The sequence below is a fragment of the Stenella coeruleoalba genome, assembly GCF_951394435.1.
Source record: "Stenella coeruleoalba genome assembly, chromosome: 5".
Classification (NCBI taxonomy): Eukaryota; Metazoa; Chordata; class Mammalia; order Artiodactyla; family Delphinidae; genus Stenella; species Stenella coeruleoalba.
The window spans coordinates 72,623,652-72,635,683 of NC_137150.1; the positions used below are offsets into that span (position 1 = coordinate 72,623,652).

Genomic DNA, 12,032 nt, shown 5'->3' on the forward strand with positions numbered 1-12,032 from the left:
AATAGACAGTTCTCCAAAGAAGATGTACAGATGATCAAGAGGCACATGAAAAGATGCTCAAGGGACTTCCCTGGTGGTCCAGTGGCTAAGACTCCAAGCTCCGAATGCAGGGGGCCCGGGTTCTATCCCAGTTTGGGGAACTAGATCCCACATGCCTCAACTAAAGATCCCACAAGTGGCAACGAAGATCCCATGTGCCTCAAATAAGACCCAATGCAGTCAAATAAATAAATAAATATTAAAAAAGAAAAAAAGATGCTCAACATGGCTAATTATTAGAAAAATGCAAATCAAAATTACAATGAAGTATCACCTCACACCAGTCAGAATGGCCATGATCAAAAAGCCTACAAGCAATAAGTGCTGGAGACGGTGTGGAGAAAAGGGAATCCTCATACTCTTGTTAGTGGGAATGTAAATGGTACAGCCAGTATGGAGAACAGTATGGAGGTCCCTTAAACAACTAAAAATAGAACTACCATATGATCCAGCAATCCCACTCCTGGGCATATATCTGGAGAAAACCATGGTTCAAAAGGATACATATACCCCAATGTTCACTGCAGCACTGTTTACTGTAGCCAAGAAAGGGAAGCAACCGGGCTTCCCTGGTGGCGCAGTGGTTGAGAGTCCGCCTGCTGATTCAGGGGACGTGGGTTCGTGCCCCGGTCTGGGAAGATCCCACATGCTGCGGAGCGGCTGGGCCCGTGAGCCATGGCCGCTGGGCCTACACGTCCAGAGCCTGTGCTCCACAACTGGAGAGGCCACAACAGTGAGAGGCCCGCGTACCGCAAAAAAAAAAAAAAAAAAAAGAAAGGGAAGCAACCTAAATGTCCATCAACAGATGAATAAAGAAAATGTGGTATATGTATACAATGGACTATTACTCAGCCATTGAAGGGAATGAAATAATGCCCTTTGCAGCAACATGGGTGGACTTGGAGATTATCATTACTAAGTGAAGTAAGTCAGACAGAGAAAGACAAATATCATATGATATCACTTATATTTGAATCTAAAAAATAATACAAATGAACTTTTTTACAAAACAGAAACAGACTCACAGAAATAGAAAACAAACTAATGGTTACCAATGGGGAAAGGTGAGGAAGAGTGATAAATTAAGAGTTTAGGATTAACATATACACACTATATAAAAATAGATAATGAACAAAGATCTAATGTATAGCACAGGGAACTTTACTCAATAGTCTGTAATAACTCATATGGTTAAAGAATCTGAAAAAGAATGGATATATGTATACATATAACTGTATCACTTTGCTATATACCTGAAATTAACACAACACTGTAAATCAACTATACTCCAATATAAAATAAAATTTTTTTTAAAAAGCAGGGATTATACTACTACTGCTGCTGCTACTACTACTATTACACCATATTACTATTTCCTTTAACACAAATCCTTCCATGTATCAGACAATAATGTGTACTGACTTACAGTAGTACACTCTGTACTGTTTTTCCTCAACTTTCTTGTATCAAACAGCATTTCACTAGACAACAAATAAACTACCCTATATTAACAAAAATATCTTTGGAAAGATTTATACTTTTCCCCCAATAGCCAATTCATAGCCTTAGTCTTCAACTTTTCCATAAGGCAGTGTATTTTTTTCTTTATTGCTTCTACTGACAGTGTCAAATGGCTAAGAAGCACCAAGTGAAGATGTGATAAGGTTCTTCACATCTTATATTTTAGCAGAAACAACAAAGAATATAAAAACAATTCATTATAAAATACTGATTTACCAATGTTTTGCTCCACCATTACACAAAAATGTTTTATAAAAAAGGGCAAAATGATAAGGAATGCCTCTCTCCAAATCCTTTCACTTTTTGCTACTTTTCAGTGAAAAACAAGTAGGCGAAACAAAAAGCATGCCCAAAACACACTGTACTCTTCTAACAGGACCATTGTTTAATTGTGACACAACTCAAAAACAAACAATTCCTCAATTGTCTACTGAAGAAGATGAGGGGAAGCTAAATACACAACAGAAATGAAAAAAGGAGTGGTGTCTGGAACCAGTCAGTCCAACTAGGAAAAATTACTAAATTTATTATAATTCACTCATATCATCTATGGTACTCCAAGTACAAACCACATACTACTGAAAAACATGATTTTAAAAGCACAATTTTGCTTTATATTTTTTACTTACATTTTATATAAATACCAAACAAACCTTAATTTTTTAGTACCTTATGAATATAGTAATACAACACTATAAGACATCAAACAATCTCTCAATAAGCTCTAAGATTCCCAACATCACTGACCCTGAGTCTCTCCAAAAAAGCCTCAAATGCCTTTGAGAGCAAAAGCATTAATGAAAATATCCCAAATCACCCTAAGTGGATGGACAACACACACTATGAAAGGGAATTCACAAATCAGTAAGAAAGGAGTGTTTTCATTTGGTGGCAATGGCCGTAACATCAGGTCTATCAGTAGCAAAGCCTATCAGTAGCAAAGTCTATCAACAGCAAAGTAGAAAACAACTGGGGTACTGGTAAAGAATAAAGGAAAATAAAAAGAAACTTTGCTTCAAACTCAAATAAATAAAGGATTGGATAATGTAACAAATCTTTAAATATGCATGGATAAGCTAGTTAAGATGAAAGGGATGTTTCCATATGGTGCAAAGCAAAGTGAAATCAGGAACAAGAGAGTAAGCAATTTACTAATCCAGGTATTCTCAAGGGACTTCTGACTAAAGTTCTACTATGATGGCTGCCACAGGGGACAGGTGATAAAACCCAGAGTCTGCCAAAATTGGAGTCCCTCCCACAGAAGGCTAGCTATAATCTATATAAGAGTAAATCAGGAATAAATCCCTTTGCACAGAAGGGAATGAGAAAACCTTAAGCATTTTGAGCCCAGTAATAACAACAGAAGTGCAGGCAATGGGGAATCCCTGAGAAATCCTAACAACAAAATGCACGCTTGTGGTCTGAATTCATGCCACCCATGAGGTCCCCCCACATCCCAAACAGGTTTAATTGAATGTGGCCGTGTTGGTAGCACTCCCTAGTGAATGACAGAATCAAATATAAAGCCTCCTTGGGAGAAAACAACTTCAACACAGGTCTCAAAAAATACCCAAAGATCAAATTCTAATGAAAAGGAGCAGCTCATGGGGAAAATTCAAAAAACAAACAACACACTGTGACTGAGAACTAACCAAAACAGACTGGTGAAACAGATGTGAAATAATCTGACACAGAACATGTACAAGAAGCTCAAATATAAAAGCAGAAAAAAAGCAAATGTGAAAAACAACCATATAGAACTTTCAGTAAGAAAAAACGTAATACCTGAAAATTAAAAATTGACATTTGAAGTAAAGAGCAGCATGGACTCAGTAGAAGAGAGAGTTAGTGAACTGGAAGATATATACGAAGAAAGTACCCAGAATGCAGCACAAAAGACAAAGAGATAGAAAATATAAAAGAAAAGTAAAATGAGTAGGCTAGATGATCTAAGATACATCTATTTGGAGTTCCAGAAGGAGATGACAGAATGAATGAGGGACTCACTCACCAGATAAATTCGGGCTGAGAAATTTCTAAGGCCGATGAAGGACACAAATCTGTAAGTTGAAGAAACCTAATGAATCAAAAGCAGGATAAAATGTAATCTATGCACATCAAAGTGAAGACAAAACATAGTGAAATTAAGATAAATTCTTAATATCAGTCAAAGGAGAAAAAAGAATAAACCTCACAGAAGTGGCAGTTGGACTGTCAGCTTACTTTTTGATAATAGCAATGAAAGCAGCAAGACATTGGAATATCCTCAATGTATTGAGAGAAAAAGCGGCCAACACAAATTGCAGATTTAATAAAACTATCTTTCAAGAATACGGTTAAAATAAATACATTTTGAGAGAAAGAAAATTCCCAAAAGATTGGAATCACTATATACTTTTAACCAAAATCAATTAAGTTGGAAATCAATAACAAAAAGGTAACTAGGAAAAAACTCCATGAGTTTGTAAATATAAAACACCTCTTAAAAACTTATGGTTAAAAAAAAAGATATCATAATGGAAATGAGAAAATACTTAGAATTGAATGAGAATGAAAAACTATGTATCAAAACTTGCAGGATTAGGATAAACAAAATGTGGTGTATATATACTGCAGAGTATTATTTACCTTTAAAAAGAGATGAAATTTGATACATGCTCTAACAAGGATGAACTATGAAAACATTAAGTAAAATAAGCCAAACAAAAGGACAAATACTGTATAATTTCACGTATATGAGGTATCCAGAGTGGTCAAATTCAACAGAGACATAAAGTAGAATAGAGGTCACCAGGGCCTGGGGTGGGGGGTTTGTGAAATAGGGAGTTATTGTTTAATTGGTAGAGTTTGTATTCGGGATGATGAAAAAGTGTTGGAAATGGATAATGGTAGGAGTTGCTCAACACTGTGAGTGTACTTAATGCCAATGAACTACACACCTAAAAGAATGGTAAATTTTATGTTATGTATATTTTACCGCACACACAAAACAACCTTGCAAGATGTGATTAAAGCACTTAATGACACCTACAGTTCTGAATTTTTACTTTAAAAAAGAACCAAAAATTAATGACTTAAGCATCCAACCTAAGAAGCAAAACAAAAAAAACCAAAAATAAACCCAAAGAAAGTAGGAAGAAAAATAATAATTTAAGATAAAAGCAGAAACTGCTGAATGTAAGGCTATCATACAATAAAGAAGATCAATAAAGCTAAAAAGTTGAGTCTTAGACAAAACTAATGATACCTCTGGCAAAATTAACCAAGGAACAAAGAAATCACAAATAAACACTAACAGGAATGAAAAGGGGTTCTATCAGTAGTGAGCAGAGGTCACTAACACCAATATTCTGCAATGTGCCAACAAGTCTTCACAACTCTTGAACGTTCCACCATGCTCTGATTTATAATTAAAAAGACATATATATATAAAATTACCCGAACCTAGAGCACAGTTCTATTTTATACATAAAAGATACTTTTTACACAGTTTTAACACACACTGAATTTTCCAGGTATGTAACCACTATGAAATCAAGAAGAGCTTACACTTTGTTTTGCTCAGTTTTACCAAGTTTATTCATCATTTGGAATATCATGTCAGTGAAAGCAATGCACTCATGCTTGTTGAATCATCAAAGCAGCACACCTGCATGAGATTGCACTGTGACTGAACCTATGAGTATTAGATACAGGCCTATGATCACTTCATACTTTTGAAGTTGCTGTGATCAAGTATTTACAAATGGAAATATTATTTTATTAAAGTTTTCCTGTTAGTTCTATTTTTTCCATTATATATTAATTTTCCTCCCAAAATTGATTTAGGGAAGTAGAGTAAGGCATTATATTGATTTTTCCCTGAAAAAAGGATAAAGTAAATAATCTGTGACTTTTAATTTCATAGGAGAGCAGTAAAACATAGTGTCTAAAAAGAACAGACCCATGGCAGGGGGCGGGTGTTTCCCTGGTGGCCCAGTGGTTAGGATTCTGGGCTTCACTGCCGTGGCCTGGGTTCACCCCCTGGTTGGGGAACTAAGATCCTGCAAGCTGTGTAGCGGAAAAAAAAAAAAGTACAGACCCAGACACCCCATTACTAGCAACCTATCCCAAAGACACACCAACAAAAATACAATACAAATAAACATATACACTAGACTGTTATTGTTGTATTATCTATAACAGCAAAAGACAGGAAGCATCTCAAATGGCCAAAAATAGGGGACTGCTTGAATTAACTATGGTATATCACACACTAAAGTATTATGAAGCTGTAAAAATGCAGGAGGAAACCACTGTATACATTGCCATGGAGTAATCTCAGGATATACTACTGATGAAAATGCAAGATGAGGGAAAAATGTATGTCTGGTATGCTACCACTTACCTAAGGGGAGAAAAAAAGGTGTATCAATACAAACACACACACACACACACACACACACAGTTATTATTACTTTTTTTAATGGAAGGATAAACCATAATTTTTTTTATGGTTGCTTTGGGGGGAGGGAAGAAAAAAATGGAAGGGACTGAGTTAAAAGTTAGACTTCTCTGAACATATCTTGTTTTGTACATTTGTAAATTAACAATTTATTACCCTTTATTCCTTTTCCTGCAGCATTTTGCTAAACAAGAAGAAACAAGTGTCATTAATTGCAAATAATAAGACTGTCTACAAAATGCAAACAAAACTATGATGAATTATTAGGATAAACACAAATTTAGCAAAGTTGCAGGATAAAGAGGAATACACAAAATTCAACTGCATTTGTGCACACTAAACAGAAAATGAAATGGGGGGAGGGGGAAGATACCACTTATAATACCATTAAAAAGTCTGAAGTTCCTAGGACAGAAATTTCCAAACCTGCTTAGTTCATGATGCCCATACTATTCTCAGTAATCATTTCATAGCACCTCTAAGCCAAAAGACATTCCTAACAGTTTCATTTAGTATTTAGTAGTTAGGTCCAAACAACTTCATTAGTATTTATCATTCACTCATCCTAAAAACGTAGTAACTACTGGAAAAAGCAATTGAATTAAAAAAAAAAAAACACTTTTCTTTCTTTCTCTTTCAGGTACATTAGGTAAGCATGCACAACCTCTGAAACCTCGGACCCCACACACCCTCATTTCCTGTTCCACATTGATTTTCATACTTCTAATCTCAGCAACCATTTCACAAAGATAGACTTTACCAAATGTATCACAATCTAATGTTGAAACGTGGAACTTCCTAGAGCTAGAAGTTCACATTGTGTCCAATGGACATCCATCCATTCCCTGGTGGCGCAGTGGTTAAGAATCTACCTGCCAGTGCAGGGGACACAGGTTTGATCCCTGGTCCAGGAAGATCCCACTTGCCACGGAGCAACTAAGCCCGTGCGCCACAACTACTGAGCCTGCACTCTAGAGCCCATGAGCCACAACTACTGAGTCCGCATGCCACAACTAGTGAAGTCTGCATGCCTAGAGTCCGTGCACCACAAGAGAAGCCACCGCCATGAGAAGACCGCGCATGGCAACAAACAGTGGCCCCCACTTGCTGCAACTAGAGAAAGGCCATGGCAAGAAGACCCAACACAGCCAAATAAATAAAGTTCAAAAATAAATAAATAAATAAACATCCCATGGTGCCTTTAAGCTCAGTGGGGGTACTCCAGGACACCATGGCACAGTTTGGGAACTGTGGACCTAGAATCTTTATAGAGAGGAAAAATGAACTGAAAGACATTAAGACCTAAATAAACGGTGAGATACTAATGGTCACTAATTTAAAAACTCAATAATGTACAAATGCCACATTTCCTCAAACTAATCTATAGATTCAAAGCAATCCTAATCAAAGATCCTTGTGAAAAACTGGACAGTTAATTCTAAAATCTATATGGAAGAGCAAGAGCATAGCAAAGATATTCCTGAAGAATAATGTAGAAATACTGTGAAATGAAAAGTCTTTATTTAAAAAAAACTGGATCCTATACCAGATACCATGCCACTTATGCAACTTTTCCAATCTTTTTATTTCGCTTTACCTGTCTTTTCAAGCTACTATCCCAACAACCAGCTCTATAGTGGGTGTGACCAACTTTTTCATTCAGGCACAACATGACAACACCCCTCTTCATTCTGAGCTGCACAATGCCATGGAATAGTGTGGCACCCACACACATGCAACCTGGTAGTGCAGGGGAGTTAACTGTGGAGTGAACCTATAACGAATGGTGATGAAACAGATAGATCCCATCTCCTTAGATCATTTTTCTCATCCTGTTGGATGATCCTGTGAATGACTTTATAGTGTATAGTGTTGGATGATCCCGTGAATGGTGATGAAACAGATAGATCCCATCTCCTTAGATCATTTTTCTCAACCTGTTGGATGATCCCGTGAATGACTTTATAGTGTAACTTCCTGGGGGACAATACACTGGGATTGAGCAATCAGTTGCACTGCCATTCTGGCTACCACTTCACTCCCCTTTTCCTACACTGGGGAAATACTTTCTAATAATGTAAAGATATGTAAGCCTTCAGCCTCAAGCTCTGTTTTCTGGGGAATCCAGGTGAAGAAAGATTCCTACCTTGCATCATACCAAAACAATTTTAGATGAATTAAAGATTTAATGTGAAAGGCAAAATTCTAACTTTTAGAAGATTATATACGAGAATATCTGTATACAGAAGAATATCTTTATACAACACACGACTCTAAAGGAAAAGATTGATAAATATGACTACATGGTACACCACAGAATAAAAAGACAAGCCACAAACCAGGGTGTAACTGCAACAAAAGTAACTGACAAAAACTGTATCAACAATAAATAAAGAATTCCTACAAAGAAATATGCAAAAGGCAAACAATCCAGTAAAAAAATGAGCAAATGACAAGAACAGGCATTTCATAGAAGACAACAAACAGTGAATAAACACATGAGAACAAGCCCAGTCTCATATGGAAATGTAAATTAAGGCCATTTGTAGATACCATCTAACACCTAGATTGGCAAAAATTAAGACACTTGACTGAAAACAAGGATGCAGAGCAAAGACAATTCTCATACACTGCTAGCAGGAGTATAAACCAGTAAAACGACTTCAGAAACAACTTGGTATTAGCTTATACAGTTGACTGACTGTACATTGTGCAACTCAGCAATTTTACTCCTGGATATAAATCCAAGAAACTCTTGCACATGTACAAATTATAAGAATATTCATAATAGCACTGTCATAACAGCAAAAGACTAAAAACAACCCTGTATTAGCCTGGGCTAGGCTATGCACTGGTAACAAACATATCCCCAAATCTCAATTGTTTAACACAACAAAAATTTCTAATGAACACTAAGCTTGAGGAAGTTTGTTCTTCTTAAGGTGATTTACGGATCTAGGTTGCTGCCATCTTAAAGTTCCACTCCCTCAGCAAGCCACCACCAAAATGAAAGACTGAGGGTGCATATGGGCTCATAACTGTCTCAGTCCACGAGTGACATGCCTCACTTCCCCACTCATGGTTCAACAGAACCCAGCACATGCAATGCAATGCAATCGATAAATACCTGTTGAACAAATGCATGAGTACAGAGGGGTAAGAAATTATTTCTACCATTTCAAAATGATCTGTGAAAGAGCGTGACTGTGACTTGATAAATGACATAGGACAGATAGTTTCCATACATAAAAAGTGGGTGAATGATACTCCAGGTACTATCTATAGGTCACAAACGGCAAGCAGGCTTTACCTCACAGAGCTACTCTGAATGACCCAGAGCGGCTGGCTGTCATGTCATCCGTATGCTGTGACAGGAAGAATTCTGAGGCTGCATTCCACTTATGGGAGGATATGAAATAAAATAATCCAGTGAAGACAGGGAGACAAAAACCCCTCTCTTTGATTTAAAAAAAAATGGCTTTTAAAAGGAGAGGCAAGTTTTTAAAGAAAGAATATTCTTAAGCAGTATCAAACTGCATACAGGGCTTCCCTGGTGGCACAGTGGTTGAGAGTCCGCCTGCCGATGCAGGGGACATGGGTTCGTGTCCCGGTCCGGGAAGATCCCATATGCAGCGGAGCAGCTGGGCCCGTGAGCCACGGCCGCTGAGCCTGCGCGTCCGGAGCCTGTGCTCCGCAACGGGAGAGGCCACAACAATGAGAGGCCCGCGTACCGCAAAAAAAAACAAAAACAAAACCAAAAACTGCATACAGAGATTTTTTTAAAAAAAGGGAACACTTAAAAGTTTCCCTTTACCCCTACCTCCCTCTCCCTTAATCCCAACTTGACTAAACTGCTAATGACAGCAATTATGCCTTATTAGCTTTTATACTCCCAGCACATAGTACAGAGCTTGGCACATAGTATGTGCTCAACAAATGCTTACTACAACGAGCTGAGAGTAGTTGAATAAGTTATAGAAACAGATGTCGCCAAGGGATATGCATTTTAAAAAATGCCTTAAAAGAAGAAATGGATCTTGACCCAATTTTAGTAATCACATCAGTGATTGTAAAAAATTCAGTGATGTAAAAAATTCTTCAAAAAGTATCAAGTTAAGACAGTTTGAGAAAATGAAGTGCTAGAATGTAGACAGACCAACCCTGAATGGAAATTTTTTTCAATGAAATTTATATATTTTATTTTAAAATAAATCATCTCTATTAACCCATTTTTCTTATTTTGATGGTTACCTAGGAGCTCATGTTTGTTTCTTCGCATCGATATACTCTTTAATACACTTGTTCTAGTTCATTAATCTAGCTGTATGAGAAGTTTTGTGGAGAAACAAAATGGAAGCCGGGATTACGGGGAAGCTTTGTTACCATTTCCTAGGGAACCAGGGAGCAGTAGCTTGGGTGGTCCAGAAGTGAGAACAGATTTTTCGGAGAGCTCCTTGAAAGATGAACAAGTATTTGCCAGGTAGAGAAAAAAGAGTTTATTTATTTTACCCTCTAGGCTCCTATGGGATTTTTTTAAGTTGCACACTTTGGTCTACAAATTAAAGGATAATCCTCAGACTGAGGTCAGCATCCTGTCTAAAATTATGCCTTGCTAGGCTCTGCTAAGTTCTGCTGCTTCTTGCTTTCACCTGAATGGGAATTTGCTCTTAAAGTCATCTTCAAATTATTTATCTTTAAAACTTTTTTCCTTATGAACACACCATTCTGTAAGCTGTGCTATCCAACACGGGTAGGCCATACTAAGCCACATATGGCTATTTAAATGAATTTAAATAAAATAAAATTGTTTCTTCGTCACACTAGCCATATTGGATAGCACAGATATAGAACATTTCCATCACTGCAACAAGTTCAAATTGGACAGTTCTAAACTGTTCATATACGGTCAGAGGATGAGTGCTTACTGTATCTAAAAGGCATAAAAACTAAACTTACACTAAAGTTTTAATGTTTTCCTAATTTTATCAAAACCAGGAATGCAAACAATTCACCTTTGTACCAACTTGGTTAAAAGGCAACAAGTCAACAGGAACTAGTCTGAATTTAGCAGTATAGGATATTTCTCTGAAAACACGCCTAACATGATATGTCCTAATCATTCATGAGCCAGTTATTGGTTAATACACAAGAACTTTGTTTCATTCTCTACAATTACTGTCTAACTTTTAAAAAATAAATGCCAATAAACACTGATATGGTATTATAAAGTCTTTCTCTTTCAGAATGGATATACTATGTATAACTGAATCACTTTGCTGTACACCCAAAACTAACACAACATTGTGAATCAACTATACTCCAATATAAAATAGAAATTAAATTAAAAAAAAATAAAGTCTTCCTCTTTCATGAGAATCCTGCAGCCTTTGCTATCTGGGGGAATTAATCCCCATATCTCAAAAAGGGCAAGATTCAGTTTTCAATTTGTTTTCTCAGATTAAGTCTGCTAGAATCCTATTCCTAAGAGGAGGATTCATATGGAAATCTTTGAGCAAAGAGGAGACAAGCACAATGGACTTCTACTGTACAACATTCCATCAGTGTGATTACAACAGAAAATACCTTCCTAATGGTCACTTAAAGAGCACGAAAGTGATGTCTAGTAATTATCTATGTGACAAACTTGTCTCTTTCACAAACGTGAAGTTACATAAATAAATCTCATTAACGCCAAAGATAGAAAGTTCCTCAAAATGCTAGTTTATATAATTTAGCATTATTATATTTCAAAGCCGACTTTTTTTCCTGTAAACGAAGATACAAAAGCAGCAGCAAGCGCCATCATGAAAAGCTTTTCCTCCCTACTATACCCACTATCTAGCCAGATTCTGTCAAACAATTAACAATGGTGCTCTTCATGGGTAATAGAACTGACTGCTTTTCCCTTCTTTATCTAGAGACTATAGACAAAAATACTTGTCTAATTTTTATAAAATGAACATGTACTATTTTTCTAATGAGGAAAAACAGTAAGTCATTTTCTTTTTTTTTAATTTATTTATTTATT

At 36.6% G+C, this 12,032-nt stretch overlaps 1 protein-coding gene across 3 annotated transcripts in view; it reads right to left on the bottom strand.

Moving 5' to 3' along the window:
• Positions 1–12,032, bottom strand: part of PAK2 (p21 (RAC1) activated kinase 2) — a 78,922-nt gene that overhangs the window by 46,910 nt on the left and 19,980 nt on the right. The window contains exon 2 of one of the 3 annotated variants that reach the window (XM_079921740.1): positions 3,572–3,637. The exons of 1 other annotated variant lie outside the window; for it this stretch is intronic. The gene's annotated coding sequence lies outside the window, so the exon portion shown is untranslated. Of the gene's footprint in view, positions 1–3,571; positions 3,638–12,032 lie in introns of those variants that run through there. One more of the 3 variants, XM_079921741.1, reaches the window with a different exon arrangement.